Here is a 16,331-nt window from a genome sequence, read left to right as displayed (position 1 = left end):
ACTGGAAGCTCTTTCGGTCATTTGGCATGGTCTAGATGTCCTAACCATCCGTACAATCCTCCCTCTCAAACGTCAATCACTCTTGTTGAGTCTATGCTCGAGCCCTTAGGCCATACAAGAACATGACCATCTAGTGACTAGAGCAAAGAACACCTCATAGTCCCCTCCCTCTTTTTGGGAGAACCCTCTTGCCACAATATTTTATTTTTACTTCTCAATGTTTCCATCTACTATGTGAATCATTTTATCCAAAGCTCCACTTAGGAGACCATGGAAGAAACAATTATAACCAAGCAAAAAATACAAGGACAAGAGGCTGCCCTAAATAATAATAATAATAATAATAATAAAGGGATAAAAATATAAAGTACTTATCTATTTATCTAAATATTGTATAGAATTCTCAACTCCCTCTTGATCCTTGCCTCCTTTGTAGCTAAGCGTTACATTCTAGTATTAATTATTCATTGCAAGGAGGATGATTGAAAGGTTTTTTAAAGGAGTGTTCCATTCCAAATGCCTTCTTTATTTATGCTAAATGTGATAAGAATGCCAAAAATAAATCTCCAAAAAGGGTGTTTTGTGTAAACGACCCCCAAATGGAAAAAAATCTCAATCTCATAGATCTAGTAATACTCTTTTCCCACTGCAGTTTGACAATGACCTGTTTGTAGAATCTGCCAGTGATTATATCCTCTCTAAGCTGACCTTAATCCTGATATTGTGTTGTCATGATAACTCTCAAATTATTCTATTGATGCCTCTAAAATTTCTACTACAAGTCTATCTTTTTTCATGGGAACAAAGAAATTCACCCACTGTTTCTATTTAGATTTTCCCATAAGTAAATAGAATCAAATCAAACCATGTGAACCAATTGTGTACTCCATGTTTCTTTAAATAAAATAATGTGTTTCCTTCAAACTTGTTGGAAAAATGAGACCCTCAATTGATAGCTTCATTAGCTACATGTATGCCCATCATGTGTAAATATGTGCAGAGAATGAAATGTCTCTTCTTAGTAGGATCTCTTGAAATATCCATTATGATCTAGACACAAATATATCTAGGGCATATGATATATTTTACCATGGTTATAACCCTATATCCTTCATAATATAATGGTATGGTGGATGATGTTTATGTAATTTGAATCACTTCATATGAGTATTTTTTTCGTTGACAAGAATCTCTTTCACCCTTTTAGGTATTTACCAGATGCCAACTTGGTAAACTTCTCAATCTACTATTATTCAAGATGCATATTTCAATATAAATTTTTTGTAGACCACAATTTTGGCTTTCCATTTTTTCCATACAACAATCCATGCCTGGTTTGGTACAAAGTGTCCAAAGAATAGCATGTCATGCATCAGTACCTAAATGAGTAACAAATGTTATCATTATAAGAATGACAATTGATACTATAAACTTAGTGCATTCCAAGTGCTGCTTTGGGAAAGAAATCAATCTATGCCTCTATTAGCCTCCTGTTGCAATAGGTGTTCATCTTTCATGATTGACATTTTTACATGCCAAATATGTCATACTTTGCATCTTGCAATGCTCCATACTTCCAAAAAGAGGCCAAAAAAGGGACCATGAAAGTGTGCCAGGCTAAATGCCACTGCTGTATTCCAATTTTGATAACTTAACCATTTTTGAAGAATGTTCTGTTAAGGGAAGTCCAAACAGCTTAATCTTGGCTTCCCTGGGTTTCAATTTCTTTCTTTAGAAATAGAGAATGAATATCTGTCCAAACAACCTAATCTTGGCAGATTTGTAGATAGGTAGAGAATCAAAGGAGCCCAACTGCTTAATCTGGGCCCTTGGCAGAAATAAGTGTAGATTTAGATAGGAGGACAGTCAAAAGAAAAATTGTAAATCAGGGTCTGCAAGTCTAAGTGCACCCAAACCAAAAAGAAGAAAAAATGTTAGGTAAGTAGGCTGGGTAGGTAGTTTTGAGGTTGCAGAATGTTGATTTATGATCAATTTTGTGTTTCAAAGTGATATTTTACTACAGATCACAATTGTAAGGCAGTTTTTCATTTGAAGCAGGTCAAGCGAGGCATGTCTAACTCCCCCTTCTTCTAATTCCCTAAATCACTCACTAACTTCCCTGAAGAGGTCAAGATCTGCTTGAGCCTCTTAGTTTCATCATGTTTCATAAAACATTTGCCTAAGTAGAGATCTGCTTTACTTAGGAGTGCTGATATCTCTTCTACAAGTTCTATCCCCCCTAAAAGCCTAAAGATTTACATACTTAGCGCTTTCTTCACACTATCATATTAACTACTAATTCTTACTATGTAAATCCCTATCAGTTTTCCCTTTCCCCTACTAAAATTATGTTAATAGCTCCCCTATATATTTATCCCCTCCCCCTGGTTGAAACATAACCATAAGTTCATTGGGAATTGCTAAGTTTATTTGAAACTCAGCAAGAGCCCTCATTTCCACCCTTAAACTATCGTTTTATGCATTTTACTCCATCACACAACATAAAATTCCTTTCATGTATATAAAAACCATCTTATTTAACTTGTTTTCACTCTCCCAAGGCATAAACCCCTTGTTTTGCCTTAAAACCCTTCTCAAACTGCATAAATCCATCTTTCTGGGCTTTCGGACCCCTTCCGATGCCTTTAAAATCTGTTATAAACCCGTAAACCCACTTTTCTAATGTTTAAACCCCCCCTGCCATTTAATAAATTATTCAAATGCACCGTGGGCCCCGTCCATTATCCCTCCGCCGCCTCATCTATGCCGCCGACCATTCGATCGCCCGCGCCATAGATCTACGGTGGGCAGGTCTTCTCATCTCCGAAGCCGTCGAGGGTTAATGCTCGGGAGATCGGCGGTTTTCCTGCCGCACTCCCGCCACGCGTCGCCCTCCCGGCTGTGGTGGAGCCCCATCTGCCAAAACCACCTACGTGGAAAGGCGGTGCGCCCGAAACCGGATACCGCTCTCCCCCCTCCTACATCAGCCTGATGTCACCCTGCCACATCACCATCCCGCGTCGGCCTCCTACCACCATGTCCTTGCCACGTAGCTGCCACTGTACTACCACATCACCTCCTTCGTCGTACCGCCATGTCATCCGGCCGTACTGCTGACGTCAACCCGCTAACGTCACCCTGCCACGTCACCACCGTACTGGGACCCATGCTGATGTCATGCTGACGTCACTGTCAAAAAGTGCAAAAGGTGCAAATCACAGCCTAGGAAGCCCGAAATCAGAATCTGAGGCAGTTTTTCATGCGTGATTAGCACCTAGCGCTAATCGCGCATGGCTACGGGAAATAGGCCGAAATGGAAAGCCCCTCACCGCTCGGCCTCCAGCAGGCCCAAAAGGCGCAAAATGACCAGAATTTCTTCGCGAAGCATACAGAAAGGGGCGAACACAATTTTTAAAGCAACAGAGGGCCGAACAACTGCCATGAAAGATCGATAGGATAGTCTAAAGCACTCAGAAGACATTAAAGAGGCCAGGTTCAGCGCCAAAGTGTATCAGAGGAAAGATGAAGCGGCAAAGAGTATCAGTTCAGCAACATCAAAGCAGGTGAAAATTAAAAGCCTCCATCAAAGTCAGCAGAGCAGTTAAGGCCATTTAAAAACTTATCTGGTCGGGATTAGTGCACATTAATGGCACCGAACAACAGCAGAATCAAGTTAGAGGTGGAGATAAAAGACAAATCACAGTTATTACAGAAAGACTGCACCGAGCCACCTAGGACAGACATTAACTCAGTTTGATACAACTGCCCTCAACGCAGCTCAAAGATATTTTCATGCATTTATTTCTGGATAAGATTAGGTTAATGTAATCATTTTCTTTTAGACCTGTTTAGGTTGGCTGTAATAGATTAATTTAGGATAATTTTCCCTATTTATACCGACCCTATGTATTGTTTAAGGGGTTGGTTGGTTGATAATCCTCATTAGAGACTCGCACTGGATATCTGAGATGTTTTACTTAATCAAAGATTGCTGAAAAGCTTTGGAGGAATGACTGTTTGCTCTGTGTCTAATGGTTTGAAGAATTGAATGTGGAATTCTTGTGCGGCAATATGAATCAATAAGTTTTCCTCACCTCTGTTATTTCAATCTCATATATGCTCAAGTTGCAGAATGAAGGATTGGTTTAGAATTTTCTTAGCTGCACTCTATGCTCAGTTTCTATGGCTTCTTAATGTTTTCCTCTTGATTTAGGCATAAATATGAATTCTGTTATGGCTCATGTTTGATCTATTTCACATGTGAATGACTGTTATCTAGGAATTCTTAGCTGCTCCTAGATAGGGCTCATTTATCTTCTTTTTGCTAACCTGAATGAGAGATTCTTAATTTCCCCTCATTCCTTAGCCTTTAATCCATCTCTTTTACCTTGAATGATTGTTTCATATGCAGCTAGCTTGCTCCATATTCCTTCTCGTGACCAAGAAAACGCACCAGCAGTCCTACTCCTTGACTCCACGCCCAATGGTTCTAAAACTTTCATGCTATCCCTGCCTCTTTACCTGAAAGTATCATCCTTCCCACCAAAAATCAAAACAAAACCCCTTGAACTCAATAACTAGCCTAAAAACCTTATCAACAAAGCTAAATCAGAAAGAGAGAGCCCTCTCTGATTGCAGGTAGGCTAGAACCTGCAGTCCAAAGATTGGTCTGTGGTTACCTCGGCCGTATCCTTTCGAGCTGACCAGAAGGAAAACCTAAGTGATAATAGCCTCAATACTACATCTTCCTTAGCCTTGCCTTCATTCTTCTTATACGTGGCTTTCTCCACATTTCCCTCTGGTTCTAGAATGAATCCCATGGTTTCTCTTTCACTAAGGCTCTGATACCACGTTGAATTTTCTACAAGATACACAATATAATTCTATTTTCTACTAGATAATTACTACCTAATGATTCTTCACACAATATTTTTTTGTCATTGATATCATTGAGCAATCACACTTTAGAAAATATCAATTATAAATTCAAAAGAAATAGTAAATATCCTATAAAGAAAACCATGCACAATATACACAATATTTTTACCCTGGGAAAACCAACCTTGGGAGAAAACCCAACAAATCTTCTTTTAGGAGCAATTATTTTTCCACAAGGTTTACAAATCCATTTTTTTTAGAAATCTATTCCAATATCAAGTCAAAAAATCACAGTCAAACCATGACCCAACAAGCCTCGACCTTTCCTCTTTGAATTTTTCATTATGCCTCTGCGACTTGCAACCATATCTCTTACTATGGCCTACGACCATCTCTCTTGCTGCAACCCTCTCTCTTGCTACCCTCTAACTTGGCATCCTTATGCTTGGCTGTGACTCCTTGCTACCCTTAGAAAGATGAAGAAAAACTCACATGCTTAGTGATAAAAATGAAATGTCACAACTTGTATTTATACTTGTCGAATGGGATAAAATAAGCCAAGGGATTGTTGAAATATGTAACTAGGTTCGATCTTCAAAATCATCTTTGTACTTCTATCAATATGTATTTCATGCCAAAAAAAAAGAACAAAACGAAATTTATATTAATATTATTTCATTAGTCAAGAATGTTCTTCCTACTTCTAGGATTTGTTGAGTCAAAGAATTGTAATTGAGCCAAACTCCTATTTGGACTTCTTGTAAGGAAAAAGGAAAAATATTTTTCAAATGTAATTTGGGTTAATTCACCTCAAGAAGCCAAGTTGGCCCTCTAGGATGACAAGCTAGCTCACTCAAAACACATGTCTTTTCACATGTGAGAACAACTATATATTGACATACATCCTCCACTAAAATGGAAAGCAATTTGGTGTTTTTTCTGTGATGAGTTATGAAATGAAAATATGCAAAATTCAGAGGCTACATTATTGTGAATACTTGAAAATTCTTGAGGTCACACAGATGAAATAAATGTGAGTTATTTGTGGAAAATGGTCTAAATAAAATGCGAGTTCTCTATGGAAAGTGGTCTGAAGAAAATACAAGTTCTTTGTGGAAAATGGTATGAAAGAAATGTGAGTACTCTATGGAAAATGGTATGAAAGAAATTTGAATTCTCTATGGCAGGTGATTTGAGATAAATACGAGTTCCCTATGGAAAATGAGTCGAGATTGATGCAATTTATTGTGACTAAGATTGACATTATTTCCTGTGACTAAGATGATGATTTTGGAGGGCTTGACATGGCATCTGGGAGGCTGGATTCTTTTATTAGTCTTGTGTCTTGGATTTCTCACTTTGATTTGATTCTATAAGAAGAGAAGTTGGTTGTGTTTCCCCCCTTGTGGGGTTTTTCCCTGACTTTGATCCTACATCTTTATGTTCATTGCTTTTCGTGATATTCATGTTTTATGTTTTTGGTAATTGTTTTATGAAGAGAACATAATTAAAGAAATAAGAAGGAAACAAATATTCACAAGAAATTATCAAATAAGAGAAATCAAACCTAATTTTCTAGCCTATTGATTTCTGAACATGGTATCATAGCTAAGGTTAGAAGAAGGAAGGCTGAAGATCATGTCCTGTTGGCATTTTGTTTTAAAAATATCTTTGAAGAAATATTCTCTCCCTTTGAAGAAGATCATCATCATGTCTAAGATATGAAGTATAAAACATCCAAGGAGGTCTAAAACTTATTTTGATAGATCAGTCCAAGATACACTCTCTTTCTGGATTCCGAGCTCAAGAAAAAAGTATGATCAGTCTATGAAATCCATTCATATTGAAGATCAGAGTAATTATTGAAGCATACTAAAACGAAATACTTTGAAACACCTGAGACATGTATCCTTTTAATTCATCACTATATGAATAAAGTACGAAGGTATGTAATGATCTTTGCAATAATTCAAAGTCCCCTTAATATTATGACATGTGAAAAACTTTGTGATAACCTTAGACATGTTGGAAGATCTGAACCTGTGATAGAACTTGTACCTAGTGGAGATCCAAATTTTTTACAGTTAACAAAGGAATGAATTAATTTAAAAGGCCAAGATTGAGATGAATAAGAAGGATTTGAAACCTCTATGAGACATATGAGGCCTACAAGTAGAAGACTTGATTTAACTATTTCTCTCAAAGACACCTTTACTGATACATAAGGATTTCTACTATGAAGCTACTACTAGAATTTTGGAAGATAGCATTATAATTAGAAGACCGAGCAAGTTAAAGAAGGATAAGCTTAACCATATCTATGGAGAAGCCCAAACTGTTCTATAAAACTAGAAGTTCAAAGGTCCAAGTTTCTTTGTTGACTACAAATCTATAAGTATGAAGTTTGAGTATTTATCTTGAAAAGACGAATCCAAGAATAATATATTTGTGAAGAAGTTCAAGCTATGTATATATCTCTTTGTCATAAGCCATATATAATACAAATCCATTCTTTGAAGAATCTGAATCAAGTCCAAATTTTCCATCGCTATGGAAGGAACTAATAGTGGCTTCAAATCCAAATAGAGTAACCAACAATCTGTGATATAAGGAAGAAGGACAAAGTTTTTGACATGAAATCTCAAGCATATAAAAGTAAATTCTTGTGATAAAAATATCTTTATGATATGAACCTATGATAGACCCTTCTATACCCGTGATAAATATAATAAAGGAAAAATGAGAACAAGAACATGACAAGGAATACAATAACCTTAAGTATATTGTGGCATTATTCTTCTACAACATGAATTAAAACAATATCACTACGCAAGCTAAAAGGCAAGCATCTGAACTCATGACAAACCACTGTAATCTATATCAAGATCAACGAATTTACCAGTATAAACCTTATTATGACATTACATTACATTTGTGGCACTATTATATTCCGAGGTTTTACACAAAGGAACGAAGGAAAACATGTATTGTGATCTAAAGTGAAAGAAATAAAAAAAAATACAAAGAAAATAATCAAACTCATCAGTAGAAGTTGATAACTCTGTGAAAAATATAAGTGAAAAGAAGAAACTATGTTACCTCTCTCCCCATACACAATAGAAGAATGGATCTCACCATGAAGCCGATTTGTATGATTTTGAAGCAATATGAGACTTGAAGTATGTCGACAAATTTGAAGGAAGTGTGAACAGTCTAGTAGCATACTCAAAGGCTATAATGGAGAACATGTAAAATTAAAAGAGGTAAGTATATTTGTTTGCAATCAGTACTAATGCTAAGATATTGATCTCTTGAAAAAGGTTTTGTGTAGATATATATCATTAGCATTTGAATTTTGTCTTGCATATGAAGGCTATGAATGAAATGAATTCTATTTAGATAGTTTGTTGATGATATTTCTAAGGTTTGTACATTTCATTTTGTAAATTGAAAGGTTTTGAAGACTTTTGGCATTTAGGATTTGTGAAATCTAGAATAACTTGGATGAAGAAGAACCCTAGGAATAAAAACCTTATCTAATCAAATAAATTGATAGAGATAGATCAAACCTTGATGTTTAATGTGAAAATGAGATTGGTGAATAGGTCCACGCTTAAGAGGGAGATAATCCTTCTAAAAAGATAAGTACTATATATATCCTTGTTTATTATATTTTTGCCTTGTTATTTTTGTTCTTTCATGGTTTCCTAATATAGGTTTCAGGTCAAGGAAATATCTATCTAAATCTTGACTAGAAAATGAAATATTTGAAAGAACATGACAAAGCATTAAGATTATGAAGAAGGCAATAGTTTAAAGTATAAGAAGTTAATGAGATGACAAGAAGTTCACTAACCTAAAAAAAAAGAGATATTTGTAAAATATCTTGGATGAGAACAATAGTAATTGAAGTTTGGAAGAAATTCTAGAGAAGCTTGTGATAAAATAGAATATGATTGATCTAGGGCAGTGACCTTAAGAAACAAGTTGAAGAGTTATGATATCGTTGTACTAGAAACTGATTGATTTGTTCCAGAAACACATTGATTAACATTGGTAACTAAATAACATAACTAAGAACTATGATAGATCATGAAAATTAATGTTGACATTAGAGGGAGAAAGAAACAAGAATTTGACATGAAGAATCCCACACCTTGAGTTGAGCCTATTATGATTTGGAAACTCTGATAATGATGGTTTGGCTCCTTGGATGGATACATTGTAGAAGTATGTAACAAATATCAAATGAAGTTGTGAAAAATGTTGGCGTTGATGATGATTTTATGGTTTTAATTGTCAACTTGATATCCTATGTGGAGATGCGTGTGTTGCAAGTACATTGATGATGTTGTTATTGTGTTTCTGTAATTGATGGTTGAAATTGATGTCAACCTGGGCATGTATTGTAGATGGTGTTACACAAAAATATCGTCACCATGATTATTTGCATTTAGTATGGGTCTATCATCACTTGTACTATCCTCCTAAGCAAGTCTCAGACCCCAGCTCTTCAAGTCAAGCTTTGAAAATGGGAGAAAGACATTGAAAATCAACAAAGCTCTGGTTCCGCACTTTCTCTCACTGTTGCCTAGGGTCCCACACCCCCTGTTCACAAAAACTGCGGACATGCCCACTCTATCCCTAAAGGAGTGGGTGCGGACCCCTGTGAAAGTCAAAAAGGTGCAAGTTTATTCTAAAAAACTCACTTTGGGTTAATTCTAGATGATTCTAGAAGGAATTTTGACGTGGATTGGTCACTCTTAGGTGGTTCATGCATCCCAAAAGAGAAGGAGCTAATCCCTTGATGAGAGGAGCTATCCCTTGGAAGGAGGGTGTTATCCCTTTGAAGGAGGACCTAGTAACTTCCCTCCATTGCACTATAAATTAAGACATTGGGCTGGTTGCTAGAGAGGTTAGAAGCTGAACATTTTTGAGGGTAAATGCTGGTGGAATTGAGACTTCCTAGTTAAGCTTGAGAGGAGAGATCACATACCTTTTTGGCTTCACTGGGAAGAGAGTGAAACTTGTCAAAGTAGAGGAGACTTCTTGTTGGACCCTGGGAGGAGCTTGTACAACATCAAGGCATAGGTTGTAAAGTTCTTCTTTGATTTGAATTAATACAATCAGATTCATTTTTCTCAACAAATTGTCTTATGTCATTTGTTTCATGAATTCCTTGATCATCATGTTAAGTATGCTTTATGATATTGGCTTTTCAGGTGCTATTTAATTTGTTTGCTTGTTTGTGTTTGCAGATTTGCAACAAGGGAGCTCATTTGGATCGAAAGAGCGAGGCTTTCACAAACTTGCATTGGACCCAAGGTAGGCCTAAACACTTGTTTGCCTTTGTTTATAAATGCATATTTAGAGAAAGATAGTTTTTGATTGGCTTGCTTGTCACTAGATATCGTTAGATTTTAGGAAGGTCTATCTTGTCTGCAAGATCGACTCATTCCGTGTGACAAAATGGCGACTCCACTAGGGACTTGATTTTTTCCTTGTTTTTACTTTGACCTAAGAAACTGTGTTTTTGTTTCTGTTTTTGGCTTGTTGTGTGTGGAATTGGGTGGATTTAGTAGATCTAGGATTATTTTTTTGTTTTTCATAACTTTGGGAGAGGACCGCACCCTAGGCTTGGGACACAGTGCGGACCTATCCACACTTTTGCTTTTAGCACATAGCGGTACTGCACTTGTGTTAACTGTAGGCCTGCGAACCCTGTCAAAATTTTGGAAAACCTAAGATTTTCTCTGTTAGTCAGCTTAGTTTTTGTTTAGATATTATTATCCCCTGCCCAGACCTGCATATAACTTGTCAGAAGCTTTTCTTAGGTTAATTCCATTGGTGTTAGGGTTTTAGGTGAAATTCCTAGAAGTTTTGATTGTTGGGTTTGGTTTTCATTTTGGTCTTGTAGTAGCTCTGAGCTTAGAAGCTGTAGAAACCTCAGATCACCTTGGTTTTTACCAGCCTTCTTATGAGTCTGACCATTTGCAAAATCTACCTTTGTTGAGGAATCCACCTTGTGTTTTCTCTTTACGAAACTTCGAAAAAGCTTGTGTTAAAAGTTTGGATTTCATTTTTAGAAAAGAAAACGGAAATTGGTTGTTTTTTGACTGATTTGTGATTTTGCATAAATTGGTCCTTAGTTTACATATAGATAAGTAAAACATCCTTGAAAAGACATCTTGTAAACCTTGACTTCAAATAGGTTTTTATAGTTTATAGATCTCAAGATTAGTCATTTCCATAGTTTTGAGTGTTTTATAAAAAATAAAAAATCTCTTTTGGAAAAAGTTTGTTTTTGTAGTGGTTGAGTGTTTTGAAAGAAAAGGGAAATTTTTGTGAAAATAACTAGTTGTCTCATTTTGAGTGCATTGGAAAAGACAAAAAATCTCTTCTTTTAATTTGTTTGTTAAGAAAGATTTGTGTTTACAAGTATTTGCATTCTCAAACTCTTTCCTAGCTAGAAGTTCATTGAAGGGAAAATATTGCTTAATCATCTTAAGTGCATTTTTTAGTGATTTCGTGTCGAGTCTTCACACCACGAGTTTCATCTCTGCACCTCTTGACTTAAACAAAAAACCAATAAAAATAACGCTTAAAGTAAAATCTATCTAGTAATCTTTTTATTTCTAGGGCTCTGATACACCAACATAGCTTAGGCTAGTGTCTTGGAGTAAGGAGTAATTAACTCTCCAAGACAGTAAAACAAATAAGTAGCTGTATCTTGTGGTAGGAGAGAAATCCAATTGTTGCATTTATGCTCTGGGAAAGCTCCTCTTAAGGGAGAAGCATGAGATCATGTCCGAACCAGTGTGGGAATCAATCCTTCCTCATTGGAAACGACGCCAGATATTCACGTATTAAAAACGGTAAACCTCGGATTAACCATTGTCGAGGAGCCTAGGGTCACTTGTTGGTAAACCTTGGATTATGTCAAGGAGCATTCAAGGGGATTGAGCTTGTTACTCTGCCCTTGCGTGCATATTAGATCATAGACTGTTCCCCCAGGTATATTTGTTTCCGTTAGTAACCTCAGTGACCATATTCTATAGGATTCTTCCTAAGGTGACAGTGGTGGGAAGATCCCACTGTACCTGGAGCAGACGTCGGCTAGACTCACTTGGATTTTCTGGGGGGTTCTCTTCACTCGAGACGGCTTAGTGGAGGAACTTGTGCCAGTCTATTCATTAAGCAGGTTGCCGGGGTAACTGTTCCAACCGCCATTTCTGTATTGAACTCTGTGACGTTGGGCTTCATTACCAACTAGTGTTTTCAGTACAGAAAGTTACTACTTGTGTGTGTTTTGATCTCCTAGATTCTTTAGGCGTGTGATTCAATTTTTTTTGGTTCTTTAGAGGCTTTAGGTGGTTTTCATTGAGATTTTACTTTGTTTGCGTGTGAAGTAGTTAAATTTTTTTAATCGTGGCTGAATTACTAAGGAAGTCCCGTAGACTTCGGGGCCAACCTCCTGAGTTTTCACCAAGCTAGCCTGAAGGGTTAAGAGCCCTCGTAACCCCTAGGGACAGTAGAGTTGGGTCACCTGAAGAAGGAGAGTCTTCTTTGGTGGTACATCCTGATTTTCAAGCTTTAGTAGCAGATTATAATCCACAATCAGTGTCTGTTTCCAAAATTGCTGGTAGATTTTCATCTACTAGTGATATAGATGAGGAACCTGAAATATCCGAAACTGAAAGTGAATTTGCTGCTACTCCAACATCGGGGTTTACCTCTCCAACTTCTAGTGGTCCTGGTTCACCCAGGGTAGAAAGAATAATTACCCAAAATCTTCCTTCTGGACTTATAGCTATCGAAGAACTTGCTACTTCGGAAGAAGAAGTAGGCATCCCTATCCCTGAAAATCAACTTGTTATTGAACTTAGGGAGCATGAATCAATTTTTTACAGTCCACCTAGGAGCAGTGCTTGGTATCTTTCATTGACTAATTTTTGGAAAACCCAGGGCTAATTTTTTCACCACCTCGTATTCCTTATCACCCAACACCTAGAGGTTATTATCCTCCATTAAATATGTCAAGGCTGTCGTCCATGTTTACTCAATCACCAAAATCCTTTTTGTACGGCGGTCCTTATGTTCCCTCTGGGTATCAGTCACTTTCTGGTACTTTTGCGGGAGCATCTCCTCAACCCATTGAACAAGGGTTATTAACTGGAAACAATGGTACTAAGCCATTGAGTGTAGAAGATATTCTCATGATGTCGGTACTATTCCTAATCCTCAACCTCAAGGTGGCCAGTTACCGCCTGGGGGGCAGCCTCAAAATCCTCAATTATTGCCTAGGGGGCAACCTCAAGGTACCCAATTTGTGCCTGGGGGGCAACCTCAAGGACAGTACATACCTACCGGACAGTACGTTCCTCAAGGTCAACCCCAGACTCAATATGTACCTCAAGGTCAACCCCAATATCAATATGTACCTCAAGGTCAACCCCAGTATCAGTACGTGCCTCAAGGGTATCAACCCCAAGGTCAGTACTCGAACCAAGGTTTCCAACCACCCTCTGGTCAATCATATGTTCAAGGAACTGGAAATGTACCTTTGAATTATCAACCCTACCCTCAACCCGGTTATGGTCCTCAATATTCTCAACCTGTTATGGGTCTGTACCCCGGAATGAACTTAGTGTGGGATCCATCGCAAACTCAACAGGTCTTGCAACCGAATGTACAGTTGTCATTTCAAACTGGACAACCCTTAGTTTCTGGTTCACCCCAACAACCTGTCCTGTCTATTATTCAAACTTCTGTACCTTTGGTAGTTTCTCAACCTGGGCCTAGTACGCCTCATACTCTGCCTCAAATGGCTGCTGCAACTGTTGCAACATCTATTCAATCTACCCCACCTACTTCTGGAGTATCGACAGCTCCGGTTTCTACTGTTCCTGTATCTACTTCTCAGACATCTTTACCTCAGTCTGGATCCACAATTCAAACTTCGGTTCAAATGCCTGTAGGACAACCTGGTTCAAGTACGGTTGTCACAAGTCAACCACAATTTACTTATCAACCGTACCAGGGACAGTACCAATTCGGTCCTACTGTGTAGCATCCAGTCTATCAGTATCAACCGTACCCTGGGTATACATATCAACAACCTCAACAACCCTAGTACGGTCCGGTTAATCCTAGTTTTCCGGGAGGATACAATATCCCAAATGCAATTCCTATTCCTAGTTATCCTGGATATCCTCCTCCTAGGGCTGGTCTCATGACCCAGAGTTTTAGGGACCCTAATCGTCAGTTACCGTTTATCGCAACTTTGGACTTGCCTGACTTGTCGCACCTAATGAACGATCCCATTAATTATCTTCCGTTTTGGCCGCCAATGCCAAATAAGTTGCCTAGTGATATTCCTAAGTTTGAAGGCAAATCAGGAGAGGACCCGTCGAACCATGTGATGACTTATCACCTTTGGTGTGCATCTAACTCCATTTCAGATGATTCAATCCGTTTAAGACTTTTCCAGTGCACTCTAATTGGTCTTGCGGCCAAGTGGTACATTGAGTTACCGCGAGCCACTTTTTATAACTTTAGTCAATTAGCTACCTCGTTTTTAACTCATTTTCAGTTGCCAGTCAGATATGACAATGGAATGAAATTACTAATTTCATTAAAACAGTCGACGTCCATTTACATTTCAGATCACATTCATGAATGGAGACGTCGATGATGTTTAGTGAAGGTTTTTATTCCAGATCAGATCTTAGCTGAATGGTTTGTAAAATCCTTATTGCCAAAGATCACTGAGGATGTAGCTAAGGCCGGAGTCGTTACTGAGGAGCACGTAATTGCTCAAGCACAGTACCTTGACTTGGTTTATACCCAGTTAGGTACGTTACATGAGAAAATCCCCGATCTTCCTAAGAAAAATCAAATTGCTGCAGCTCCTTCAGGGTCTCATGCCGCTGATGGTATGATTGGTATGGTTAACACCAAAAGTAAGAAGAAGTCTTCCAAGAATTCTTCTCCTATCATAACCTTGCCAGATTCCTTGACAGGAGATTCTTCCGCGGAGATTTCCACCGATATTCATGTTGTAGAGTCATCTACAGCCAAATCAAAATCCGGTGGCAAGAAGAAAGGGAAGAAGAAAAATAAAAAGGATAAAAATTCAAAAGAGAAACCAGAAAAAGCGGAATCAAATGATGAGAAACGCAAACCTCGTTATCCTTGTCTCATTTGTGATGAAGAGCATTTTACAAGAGACTGCCCTCATCGTGCAGAGGTTGCGAAGATTGCCAAAGGTTCCTAAACGCCTGCTGTTTTGAAGGATCCTTTTCCAAGTCAAGACAGTAAGATGATAGGTTCTTCCTCGAATGCCAATGAATAACCCATACTGATGATGTCCCATGTTAGGATTGTGACTCGATCGCATGATTATGGTAGTAAAAGCCCTGTTGATGGTAAAGAAGCATAATCTTCTCATTCTAACCCATGAACCTCAGCTCCCGGTTTTGATCCACTACAAATCAAGAAACCTAATCCAGACTTAGTAATCAAACCGCCCGCCAAGGGTATACATCGAAAGTCAGCTTTCAATCCACATGCGAGAGCGGCTCAGAACTATAACATTGTTGAGGATTTAGCTGTTTCACCTTCAGCAATGTCGGCTTTGGAAGTGCTGCAATCATGTCCAGCACAACGTAAATTACTTTTGTCGGCTATAGGAGCTGTTGACGTTCAGGACTCGAACCTAATAATTTTCGATCTAGAAAATAGTACACCATGCTTACCTCATCAAATGGCTTTCCAGATACCAGTGATAGTCAAAAATAGGCCTATTCATAGGACTGTGATTGATGAGGGAGCCTCAACGTGTATTATGTCGATACAATGTTGGAGATCGCTTGGTTCTCCTTCACTAAATCATCCTCGATGATTCTAAAGGCCTTTGATGGCCATGGGTTTCATCCTTTTGGCATTCTACAGGATTTACCTATAGGGGTTGAAGGAAAAACTGTTAATCTAGATGTGGAGGTGGTTGATGCCCCTCTAGATTACAACCTTCTCTTGGGTCGTAGTTGGTCTTACGCTATGACAGTTGTCGTTTCATCGGTCTTTCGGGTTATAAAGTTTCCTCATAATGGAAAGATAGTAACAATAGACCAGCTGGCTTACTTTTTGTCCAACCCAGCCTCTTCTGAAAGCATTCAGCATGTTGGTAAAACGACTATCCCGTATAAGGATGTTGGAGTAGGACTAGTTAAAGATGCCGGTTTACTGGGAACTTTTCCTTTTCCTCCGATCAACGCATCATCTTCTTTTGCAACCATTCACATGATTTCGTCAGTCACCATTGTTTATGATGATCCTTGGATTGTACCTTCTGAATCTGAGATAGACTCATTTGGTGATGTTATGCCTTTGAGTCCATATGAAATTGCATATCAAGTCGTGCAGTCGCTTTCCGACCCATATTCAACAAAAAT

The sequence above is a fragment of the Pinus tabuliformis genome, chromosome 7 (assembly GCF_031772625.1).
Source record: "Pinus tabuliformis cultivar Carrire ecotype Pingquan chromosome 7, CPIR1, whole genome shotgun sequence".
Taxonomy (NCBI): Eukaryota; Viridiplantae; Streptophyta; class Pinopsida; order Pinales; family Pinaceae; genus Pinus; species Pinus tabuliformis.
This window is presented reverse-complemented; position numbering follows the sequence as displayed.